Source organism: Rhinatrema bivittatum, chromosome 8 (assembly GCF_901001135.1).
Source record: "Rhinatrema bivittatum chromosome 8, aRhiBiv1.1, whole genome shotgun sequence".
NCBI classification, from domain to species: domain Eukaryota; kingdom Metazoa; phylum Chordata; class Amphibia; order Gymnophiona; family Rhinatrematidae; genus Rhinatrema; species Rhinatrema bivittatum.
The window spans coordinates 82,397,474-82,409,468 of NC_042622.1; positions in this window are offsets into that span (position 1 = coordinate 82,397,474).

Genomic DNA, 11,995 nt, shown 5'->3' on the forward strand with positions numbered 1-11,995 from the left:
GATCATCTTCGGCCCCACGAGGTAGATCGGTGACTTGCATCAGGACCGGTGTAGACCATCGTGGACCCCTGGTACTGTTGGAGGACTGGCACTCCTCGCCGTGGGATCACTTCAAGGGCATCATGGCATAAGCTGGTTTTTCCCTGTGCCTGGCAACGTGCATCAACAGGGACCTGTGCCGATGCTTCTTCAGCTTCACTCTATGCTCGGCCTGGTCTTTCCCCGGTGCCGAGACCGATGAGGAACCTGACGTCCTCAGTCTGGAGGAGATTGATGGCAGTTGGTCTCCGGCGCCCCTGTGCATCGATGGAATGTCGATATCTGCTGATGTCGATGGCTTAGAGTGCATTGGGGCAGCTCCTTCAGTGCCGAAGCTGCTGATGACTCGGACTTCTTCGACCTAAAGAACTGCTCCATCTTGTTGAGTCAAAGCCGACATCCCTTTGGAGTCATCTGGGTGCTTAAACGGCAACCCCAGATGTCATGCGATGCCACCAGGTAGAGGACACACATCTCATGCGGATCAGTGATGGACATGGTCCTCTGGCACCAGGGGCATCACCAAAAACTGGACGTGGCCATGTCAGATGAAACAAAAGGGCATGAACCAAAAACAATGGCGGTGGAGCGCCAATGGCCTGCAGGCACGATGCACTGCCACCATGGAGAATTGACCGCAACTTACCTGAATCACCGAAAACCCTGACAAGGAGCACTATGGTAAGGCACCGAGAGGGACCCAGCGGCAGAAGAGCATGGGAAAAAATGCGAGCAGGAAAAGTTTTCCACAAGGCCAAAAAATAGGCAAAGTGAGCTCATTCACACCACGAGGCTTGCAGCTCTGCAGAAAAATAGAGACTGGAGAGAGGACCCCACTTGGATGTGTAGTATAGAGCATACTGGGCATGCTCAGTGTGCCTAGTCAAAGTTCTAGAAACTTTGACATAAGTTTTCCGCCACCGGGGCTCCATCTGATGATGATGTCACTCACGTTTGAGGATTACCATCCTGCTTGTCCTCAGAGAAACATTTTACTGTTTTGTCGCAGTTTGTCGTGTGGCCCTAGTCACCTGTTAACATGGGTAAAAATAGAGTTAACCTATGTAAGTAAGTCGTATGTGGGCAAGTGGAATTTTCAGCCCACTGCATGCACGTGCGCACTCTTGTATCTCGCACAAACTTGACCACATAAAAACAAAGCATTCCAGGGGCCCTTTTGTGGGATTGTGTTACATATTTGTGCGTACCTTAGATAGACAGCATATTGTTCAAGCACCAAACTCTACCCCCCCCCCCCCCTTACTTTGCCTAAATAGACACTCAAGCCATTTACCTAGCTAACATCCCAATCTTCAAACCCAATGGACGCAGGCACTTCAGCTTGTTATGTGTGGATGGAAAGTATGTAAGTAATTTTGTAGTTAGATACTCTCCTAAAAATTGACTGCACAGTGCCTAGCAACATCTTAGGAGACCCAAATGGGTGAATGGTTATTCAGCATACTCAGCCAACCCATTTACTGTCATATATTCTACCCCAACCAATGCCCAGTCGCCAGATGTAGCTCTTTCTAAATGTTATTGCCGCTTAAAGATTCACCTGGACTTGCTTTACCTTCGCTGTACCTTTTGAATAAGGAAGAATATGTGCGAATGCATCTGTCCACCCATGCTGTTACTGAATTGATACCTCTGCTGGGTAAAGCTGAATCTCCCCAGAAAGGAGAACATTAGGCTGCAGGCAACAGTGGGTTAGGGGGACCAAGGCTTTCAATTTCCCTCTTTCCCAGCCCATAAGCCTCCCCATGCTGTTAAGTCTGAGAAGCGCTGTGTGACGAAGGGACTTAGCTGCAGCCTCTCCATTCCACTTGTAGGGTCCCTGGGAGATCCTCTTCAAAGGGCAGTTCTACACATCACAGCCCCCCCCGTCCCCTCAGCAGCTGTACGCAGTGCTTCTGCGCTTGAGTCCAGCTCTCGGTTTAGATGCATCTTATCCTTTCTTTGCATAATCTCGTATTCTTCCTCCCAAAATGTATCTTCTCGGCCATTTTACTGATCCCATATCTTTTGACTCCTTCAGAGCTGAAGCAGCAGTTTCACTACTTTACATGAGTAGACTGGTTGCCCCAGCATGAGACCTGGCTGTTGAAAGGAGATACGATGGGATCCATGAGGGAAACAAGTTTCTGCAAATCCCCCTTTAATCCTGTAACTCTTTGACATGCAGAATATCCTGAGGCCATGGCAGACTTACAGAAAATAATGCTTCGGAAAATCTGAGACCTCTGGCTGATACAGTTATTAGTAAGAGCCATGCACACTACAGTAGAATATGCAGCTTTCAGCATTGTATGTGGCAGGAACAGCCTATAAGCTCAGCAGAGTGGATTCTTATTGCAGTGCAATGTTGGTGATGAATCTCCTGAATAAGAACAGTAAGTCTGATTCCTCTCCAGCCCCAAATAATGTGTTAATTTTCACTAACTTCCACAGTCGGCAAACAGAGCACAAGAACAAGCCGGGAATGCTATCACTGGCTCCTGCTAGCACTGGGCCATTACATGACCCAGAGAAGGGGGCTGACTCTGTTGTCAATGTCAATAAGACAAATAGTGACAAGCACCAATAAGAGGAGCAGATGGAATGAGGTGGCATTTATCAGCATTCTGCACCACTACAAGGAAAACGTGGAACTTGGACAGGACACTCCATCACTTTTGATAAAATGATCACAGAAAGACTGAGGTAGTCTTTCCCAGAACTGAGCAGGAAGACTAAAGAAAATGGATGGAGGAATGCTGATTATATTCAATGAAAAAGGTTTGAGTCACCCACTTTGATGACAGAACGGAAGCTGTAATGAATATGGATTCGGAAGGGTTGAACAGATATTTTAAACAGTATTCTAAGAAGAAAGTTGTCATCTCAGGAGGCCCAATATGCAAATAAGCCAATAATAAGTATGTGAGACCTTTTTGGGCCCTATCCCTTCTTGAACTGTGGAATGCATTATTGATCTCATTAAAATATGTAAGAAGCTTGTTATGCTTTTTAGGACATAGAAAGTTGTTCTGACAATATCATTCTTCTACAGGAAAAGGCAGAGGAAGCACAAGGAACATACTTAAGGCATGATATCAATACTCTGTAAGGACAAGAAGCCAAAAATACTTGCCAACACTTCAGTCACCACCCTATCTCTCATAAACACCTTTTCTGCCCAGCTACATAGTATATAATGAAGTAAAAAGACAACCAGACAATGCCTTGATACATTCCCAAAAACACATGCAACCACTTAGCAAAGGAACAAAGTACTGAGAAAATGTAGGCTTGAGTTGCAAACATGTAACTGACCCTACAAAACAAAATATTTTCCATATTGTACACCCCACTTTCACTCTCATGGCCATAGAAATGAAGCCTTACCTCCTCTGAAGGCAAAGCTCACCTTTATTGTACTCTGAAGAAGCAGCACTCTATTTTCCCAATGCTAGCTTGGCCTGACAAGCAGTATCATAAACATTCTGCCCAAACCTGCTATGCTATGAGGCACCTTTACAGAACTGCAGTTGGATTTAAAAAAAGAAAGTATACTCCCAACATCTCACATCCTCATAGGTGATGTCAGGACAGCGCTTACAGACCACAAACCTTTATCCTTGGCTACCTTATTGTCATCCCTTTCTTCGGCCTCCAGAGCTAGCTCCTCCAGCCAGGGAAGACAGAGCCTAAAACCTATGTAATTTGCTTTGATAGGAACAAGGGGAAAAAAGACCCCTGTGTGATTCAGTGAGGAAAAAAACAGTCTTTACAGAGTCCAAAGATGCACTGAGTGAAGGCACAGTGTTACTGCTCTTTTGAGACAGAAGATGGAGGAAAGGAGTTATCAGCCAGGCCAACGAGGTGTAATCATTATCACCTTCAAGCACCGAAACACTATGGCACACCATGAAATGCTGCAAGCTATGAAAACGTCTGTAGCTTCATTGAGGTGCTCATTGGTTCCTCCTCTTGCCTACTAGAATTCCATCTCCAAGATTCCAAGCAGATGTGCTCCTAGAAGGTAATTTTCAAAGGAGTTATGCACCTAAGTGTAACGTACTATTGTAGCAATTTTCAAAAGCCATTTACTCGAGTAAAGTACACTTATGTGAGTAAATCCTATTAAAAATTCAAAGGCATACATTGCAGCAATTTTCCAAAGCTCACTTACACAAGTAAAGTCTATTTACAGGTGTAAAATGCAATTTTAAGTGTGTAAATGCTTAAATGCTTTTTAAAATCAGGCTCAAGCGTTGGAGTGACTAAACCCTAGTGAGCCAGGTCAGGAGTAGAGCGGAGGGTGTTTGCAAAACGGCTGTGGTAACTCTTCTTCCTCTGTGCACTGAATATCTTTTTCCTGCCCTAAAAAATTCCTGAAGAAACCCTTTTAGGACACTTGCTACTTCTGAAAACCCAGCATGTATCCACTGATCTAGAGTAGAGACCTAAAACAATGAGCGTGAACAGAGCCCCATGTGACCAGTGCCCTAAGAACTAAGACCATCTGTATAGGAGACTAGCACATTGAGCACTCAATGGGAGCCTTGGGTGTGCAAACACAACAAAACTTGGGAATCAGTGGAGGATTACTGAGTGTGTGAGACTGAGGCAGCTCCACCAGAGGAAGGAACTCTGCATGTGTGACTAGCATGCTGAAAACTCAGTCGCTGCCCTGCGTATGAAACTTGCACACTTGATGTTCAAGAAGCCAAAGCTTATTCATTGCCTACGACGCCCTTTGAAAGAAGGTTTGGCAGCCTTCCAGTCATTAGAAATGGAAATGCATTTTTTCCCAGAGAGTGGGGCTTAGATGCTGAGTTTCCTGCTTTTCGTTCTGAAAGCCTTTGAGCCTTGCAGTGGGTAGAAAGCGAACGTCCTGTTGCACTGTACACTGCACTGCTCCATATCAGATGTGTTTTCTAGGAGCTCACCACTCAGTTTGCAAGCTCTTTCAAATTCTGCTTGGTTTTTATTTTGGATTAAGATATTCACGGGCAATTTATTGATTTCCTGATTGCACTGAACTGGTTCTTTGTCGCTCAGTCTAGACTTTTGCTCACCGTTAAGTGGAAGATGGGACTCTGAGAAACAGCTGCTCCTCAGCGGTATCTTTTCTCAGTGCTCTGGGTTTCCCTTGCACTGCTCCTCAATGCGTCCTAGAGGAGAGGAAGATGCTGGAATGGGGCTTGTCCCTCCTCAGATGAATCAGGCACTAGTAGATTTCTGCGGCCAGCTGCCCACACACTAGTATAAAAACCTGAGAAGTGGAGCTATCTTAAACTATAAAATCAGTGGAGTTGGGCAGAAAAAAGATCATGCCTTTATACAGCTGATGGGTGTTTAAAATGTTTTAAAATATAAACTAAAACCCCAAAACAGCAGGTATGAGGCCCAATGGTCAATATCCCACAGTATAAATTTCAAGCAAGAATGGTGTTCAATTAGTCAACACTTCAGCAATGTTCCAGAATTCTAGATAAAGATTAAAATAGATATAAATGAACTTTTACTCTCAATTAGAAGGCATATCAGCTGAGCACCCCGACATGGCCATGTCTTGCCGGATGGCTTCCTCAGGAGGGACCAAGCTAGAAACATATAAACCTTACTTAAAGAAGGAGCAATAAATACATATACACATATATACTCATATTTATTCATATATATATATATATATATATATATATATATATGAGCCACCATAACGAAACTATCAAATCCTAAGAAAACGGGATTAAACCATACCTGGAGGGAATAAAGCAGACACTCACAGGAATACCTAAAAGCATCTGTCAGAATGGTACCTGAGAGGAGCAGTAAGCTACCAGCTAATATAGGGGAAGTGTCAGAAACGGTGCAAAAGAGTCACATGACAGGAAAGTGACCAATAGGAATTTAAAAAATGGACCACTCTATTTCCAGTTACGCCTGAGCGGGACTAAGGTTTGAAGGGAAAAAATCCACTGTTGTTCCTGTTGAACCAGAGTCTGGTTAAAATCACCTCCACGATGGTTCGCTTGAAAGTAATCAAGGACAAAAAAATCTCAACACAGTGATCTTGTGTTATGCTGTTTGCAAATGTGTTGTCAAAGGTGCATTCATATTAAGTCAGCAGATACAGCTACAAATTTTTCATAATGCGTGTTCTGATTGCACAAAGAGTCTTACCTAAATAGAGAAGTTTGCAAGGGCACCCCTACAGAACTACAATCAGAAGGAAAATGCAAGGGATATCTTCTGTCTGTAGTGGGATGAATGAAAACAGTTAATTTTAGTGAAAGAGCACAAGCACGGCAGTGATTGCAAGGTTGATGGCCTGATTGGGGTAATGGGTGTGAATGAGATGACTGAAGAAACCAGAGCATTGTAAGCTTCCAGCACTACAAAGGTCCATGCCTTAGGCAATCCTAGGCATGATCTGTAACTTTTTTTTGTGGTCTGTGCTGCACAATGGAATCTTTTCAGAAGAATATCTTTGGAACATCTGAGGATGGGTCCTACCTAGTATCAAAAGTTCACCATAATTCTTAGGTTATTCCAATAAAAAGCATTACAACTTGCAAAGAATCCAATTTAGGACCAGATAAATTCCAAAACGTAAAGTGAAACATATATGAAGGAACATATTGAGACTTCTTAGAGTCCTGATAAGAAGAATGTTCTGACCGCACGCTTTATCTCTGCTATATCTGATATAATGCACCTCCAGTTTGAATAGGGAAGCTGAAATTCTGTGATTGCAGTGAGGAGAGCAAGATCAGGTGGCATGCGTGAAAATGAAGTGATGACTGAGAAATTCAAAGGGACAGACTGAAGGCATCTGCGGAAACAAGGTTTGAAAAAGGATCCACCCACTCTGTACCTTGGACAATGCATGCAGAAAATGGATCAAAAGGATCTTGAGAAGAAACTGGAAGGACTCAAACTAGATCCATCGCTGGAAACTCCCAATTCCGGAGTGACCCTAGTCTATGCCCAGGGGAATGTGTCCTGCTGTAGAGCAACTGCAGCTGGTTATTTCTGACTTTTGCATGGTGCGGTACCCAAGGCACCGTATACAAGAACTATATTAGTATTTTAACACTTCGGTGGGATTCAAAGTACTCAGACTGCCTTTTTATGTTTAAATGTATTTATTGAATTTCAGCAATATCAGGTACATAGTACAGGAACACTTCTTTTTTTTAAAAAGAACAGAAAACGTAACGGGGGATACACTGGTGGGTTCTTCCCAGTGTCCCCACATGAGTACCTGCACCATGACTTTCTATCCCATACAGGTTACTCTCCCCTCCCACACATACACCCCCACCGCCCATTCTTCCAAAGAATCCCACGCAACAATTATACAAACAGACTAAACAATACTTTTACTCATCATTAAGAACAAGGCTCCTTGCCCGATGCGGCAGTGATTGTAGATGGGCATCCCAAGTAAGCAAGAAAGTTTTATGTTTTTTAATCAAATCAATTTTTTCAACATACATTTCATGAAGACATAGCAATTGTATTTGATTTCTCCAATGAGTAAAATTCGGGGGGTTCTTTGCCTACCCAATAACACACTATAGACTTCTTTGCAAGCATTAAGACCTTCCATATCTAAAGCCTCTGAAACCGCTGTCCCAGAGCTATACTCTGCAGGTTATCAAAAAGTAGCATGCAGTTCCAACCCTAGAGGACTGGAGAACTCAGGTTCATTCTGTGGCGTTACTAGAGAAATTGACTTTTATGTTGCGGGATAATGCATCCTACTATGATAAGATTTGGGACCCATATTGGAAATTTTTTCACTCGCTCTAAAGTCTTCTGTGTATTGTGGGGATGTAATCTGTTGCTTCATCCCTTTTACTTATTCTGTACTTCTTATTAGTGCTTTGTATGTGTCCTGACCGAGTTAAAATAAAAAGTAAATTAAAAAAAGTAGCACGCTAGCATTTAGGGGCAACTGTATCTCTGTAACCTGGAAGATATACTGAGTTATCAATTTCCAGAAAGAAACAATATGGGGAAGATTTTAAAACCTGCACATGGGTGTACATGTGCATGCTCTACCCGGCGTGCACACATGTATGCCCGATTTCATAACATGTGCGCACATGTTATAAAATCGGGGGTTGGCGCACGTAAGGGGGTGCACAATTGTGCACCTTGTGCGCCCTGAGCCGTGCTGCCTTCCCCCGTTCTCTACCCCCCCACCCCACCTTCCCTTCCCCTACCTCCCCCGCCCTTTCCCCCCTACCTTTTTCTTTTTTTTACTTTTGTTTGAAAAATTACTTCAGCCCTGGGGTTCAGTCAAATCCATGGGAATTTCAGACTGCCAACTAGCTAACAAAGGCCCAAAAGCAATAGGTGGCTGTAAATCCAGGAGATATTTATAAAAATAGGAAATAGAGTGTCTAGAGGGGTCGTCAATGTCAAACACATCTGATAACAATGCCCATTTTTCTCCCCCCCCCCCCCCCCAGTCCTTCACTCTAAAAGACCTAACATAACTGTTCACTTGAAATGAGCAAAATAGTGTTTGTTGTCTAATCTGAATGCCTCCACTAAAGATGAGAACGGTTTAAAACTGCCCTCATCGTCCAAAAAAAGTAAAGTCCCTTGGACGCCCAGATCTTAAAGGTCACATGAGAGCCCCCGGCAAAAATTTCGCATTGCCCACCAAAGGTAAAAACTGAGAGACATTACTTTTTAACTTTAAAGAGGCACAGAAATAACGCCATGATAGAATCAAAGGAGTAGCCAGAAGACCATATCACAATGAATTTGGGATGTCCGACAAGGATGAATGTAAGAGGTATCCCAGGTTATGAAATAAAAAGAAAAGTTCTCGCTCAAGCTCTATAGGAGTATAAAAACTAGTTCCCAACAACCAAACAGCCACATGGCAGAGGTTGCATGCCACGTTGTACAATTTCAAATCCGCTAACCCGAGACCCCATTGATCCCTTTTACGTCACAGCTTAGCCCAGGAGATATGGGTTTTTGTTATTCTTCCAGACATAACGCCGTACCAAAAATTCCACCTGAGCAACCTCCTGCTTGGAAAGGTAGCAAGGAATAGTTTGAAGGAGATATAGTCATTTAGGCAGAAGGATCATTTGAAATAAATGTATTCTTCCCAATATAGAGAGGGGGAAGTCTTTCCAGGCCCGCAATGTCAACCTAGTAGACTGCAATAACTTCTGAAAGTTGACCTTGTAGAGATTAGCTAAGTCTATAGTCAGAATAATACTGAGATATGTAAAAGAATCAGTGAACCACCTCATGGGGAAGTGCCCAATCCAATTGCGGCTCAAATCCCTATCAGCTGGGACAGCCTCACATTTGTCCAACTTCAGTTTGAAACCCGCAAGCTCCCCATAAATGTCCACTTCATTCAAAAAAGCTAACAAGGGCGCATGGGGTTCAGCCAGGTGAAGGAAAATATCATCCGCAAAAATTGATATTTTAAAGATGGATCTAGAATGGTCTCCTATGGGGATCCCCACAATCTCTCCATGGTCACGTAGCCCGTGTAAAAAGGGCTGTAAAGAAAGAATAAACAGCAAGGGAGATAGGGTCACCCCTGACGAGTTCCCCTACCCAAAGAAAAGTCTTCCGAGGTGTGACCATTTGCAGACACATAAGCCCTTGTGCGAATAACCTGGAGAAAATATCCTGAAATCCCAAAAAATTCCAATGTTTTAAACATAAAACTCCACTCCAGCCGATCAAATGCCTTCTCTGTGTCCAAGTTCAAAAGCATGGACGGGAGATGATGATGTCTACAGCTAATCAACGACACAATAATTTTGCGCATGTTTGTAGTAAATACCTCCCTGGGACAAAGCCCACCTGCCCTGACCCTATGAGCCCTGGAAGAAAAGGTACCAGCCTGTTTGCCATAACCTTCGCTAAAAGCTTTACATCAAAATTAATTAGAGATATGGGCCAATAAGAGGTGGGAGAAGTCAAATCACGCCCCACGTTAGGCAACAGAATTATCATGATGCTTTTTATTGCAGGAGGAAATCTCTGCGTTACGATTAAATGTGTAAGCATACTGACTAAGGGAGTCGCCAATTTAAACACTAATAATTTGTAGAACTCGGCTGGGAGACCGTGGGGTCCCGGCGTCTTGAGGAGTTTGGCCTCCTTGATTTCTTACGCAATTTCTTGCAGTTGAATCAGCCTATTCAACTGCCCTAACTGTTCCTCCGTTAAATGGGGCAAGCCCGCAGATCGAAGATAATCCAAAATCTCCGGTTCAGACCCCAGGCCCGCCGTATAAAGTTCCTGATAGTATTCTTTGAAAACAGTGGTAATATCCTTCCCGGAGTTCACTAATCGCCCTGCCCTGTCGCGCAGTGTTGTAATGTATTTAGAACCCCCCAATTTTTCATCAAATTTCTAGAGTTCTACCAATCTTGTTCCCGTGTTGAAAAAATGTACCCTTATAATACATCAATCCTTTCTTTGCCCGTTGGTGGAGCAACATGTTTAAAGCTGCTTGTATTAAAAAGAAACTGATGCTGATCACTTGCATTCGGATTATGATCATAACGTTTCTTTGCAGTATAGAGGCACTTTTCCATAGATAGAATTTCCACTGTCAGTGCTTTCTGCCTCACAGCCAAATAAGAAATGATTTCCCCCCCCCCCCACCCCATAGAACCACCTTAGCCGCTTCCCTAAAAGTTATGGGGGAAATCCCGATAACTCTGATTAAACAGTATGTAATCATTCCATTTTTTATGCAAATAAGTTCTAAATTGGGGATCATGGTATAAAAGGTTTGGGAATTGCCAAGCCCGTCTTATTGAGTCAGGGCAAAACCCTTCCAGGTCACACCAGATGGGTGCATGGTCGGATATTATCAAAGGCCCGATCTGCGTCATTACAACCCTAGAGAAAGTCCCCTTATCTACTGGATTGGGTGCCATAAGCTCTCGAGACATGTGTAAATTCTTTCTCTAAAGGGTGCAACATCTGCCAGACATCTACCAAGTCTAGTGTATTACACAGATAGGGGACCCCTTTGTGTGTACTGTGAACCTGAGGACATTGCTGCCACCAAATGGGACTTATCTAAACCACTATCCACTACACTGTTAAAGTCCCCACCAACCACCATTGGACATAGGAAGAATGCATGATCCTAGTTATTTGGGGCATATATGTTATAATACAACCTGCTTCCCATACCAAACCCCTTCCACAATGACATAGCGACCTACATCATCTGCAATAATCCTGAAAAAGGACAGTTTTACCAAGCAAAATCACCACCCCTGCTTTTTTCTCACCCGATTGGGCAGATAATACCTTGCCAACCCATTGCCGGCATAATTTATTGTGCTCAGTGGCGTCCAGATGCGTTTCCTGCAACATTGCTACGTGTATACCCTATCTCTGCAAGGCTTACAAGATTTTAAAACGTTTGGCTGTAGAACCTATACCACACACGCTCCACGTGGCACATCGTGTTACAGTAGCCATCTACTCTTCATTATTCAAGTACCAGAAAGTAAAGAGAAGTAATCCCAACAAACCGATGCACTGATTGGGGACTCAGGCCGCCTTTTTAAGCCCAAATCTGCTTTGGTATTGCATGCAGAATGTCTGAGTTATTGGAAGAGGTTTCCCCAAGGTCTACTATGCCAAGAGAGCTGACAAAAGTAATTGCGCTGGACATGAACCAGATCTTCCAAGTGCTCATTCTGCCATGGAGCCCAGGGAAAGCTCTATTGAGCATGACCCACCCCTGCTGAGTGCCCGTACCATGGACGTGACGGAGAAGCTCTGCTGGGCAGGACCCTCTTCTGAGTGCTGACTTGACCGCTGAGAACACAGGAAGCTGTGCTGGGCGTGATGCTCTCCTGCTGACTGAGAAGCTTTCGAGGGGCAGGAACTCCACCTTCTTCTAAGTGCTGCTTCTGGCACGGAACGAACAAAGCAACTCCTT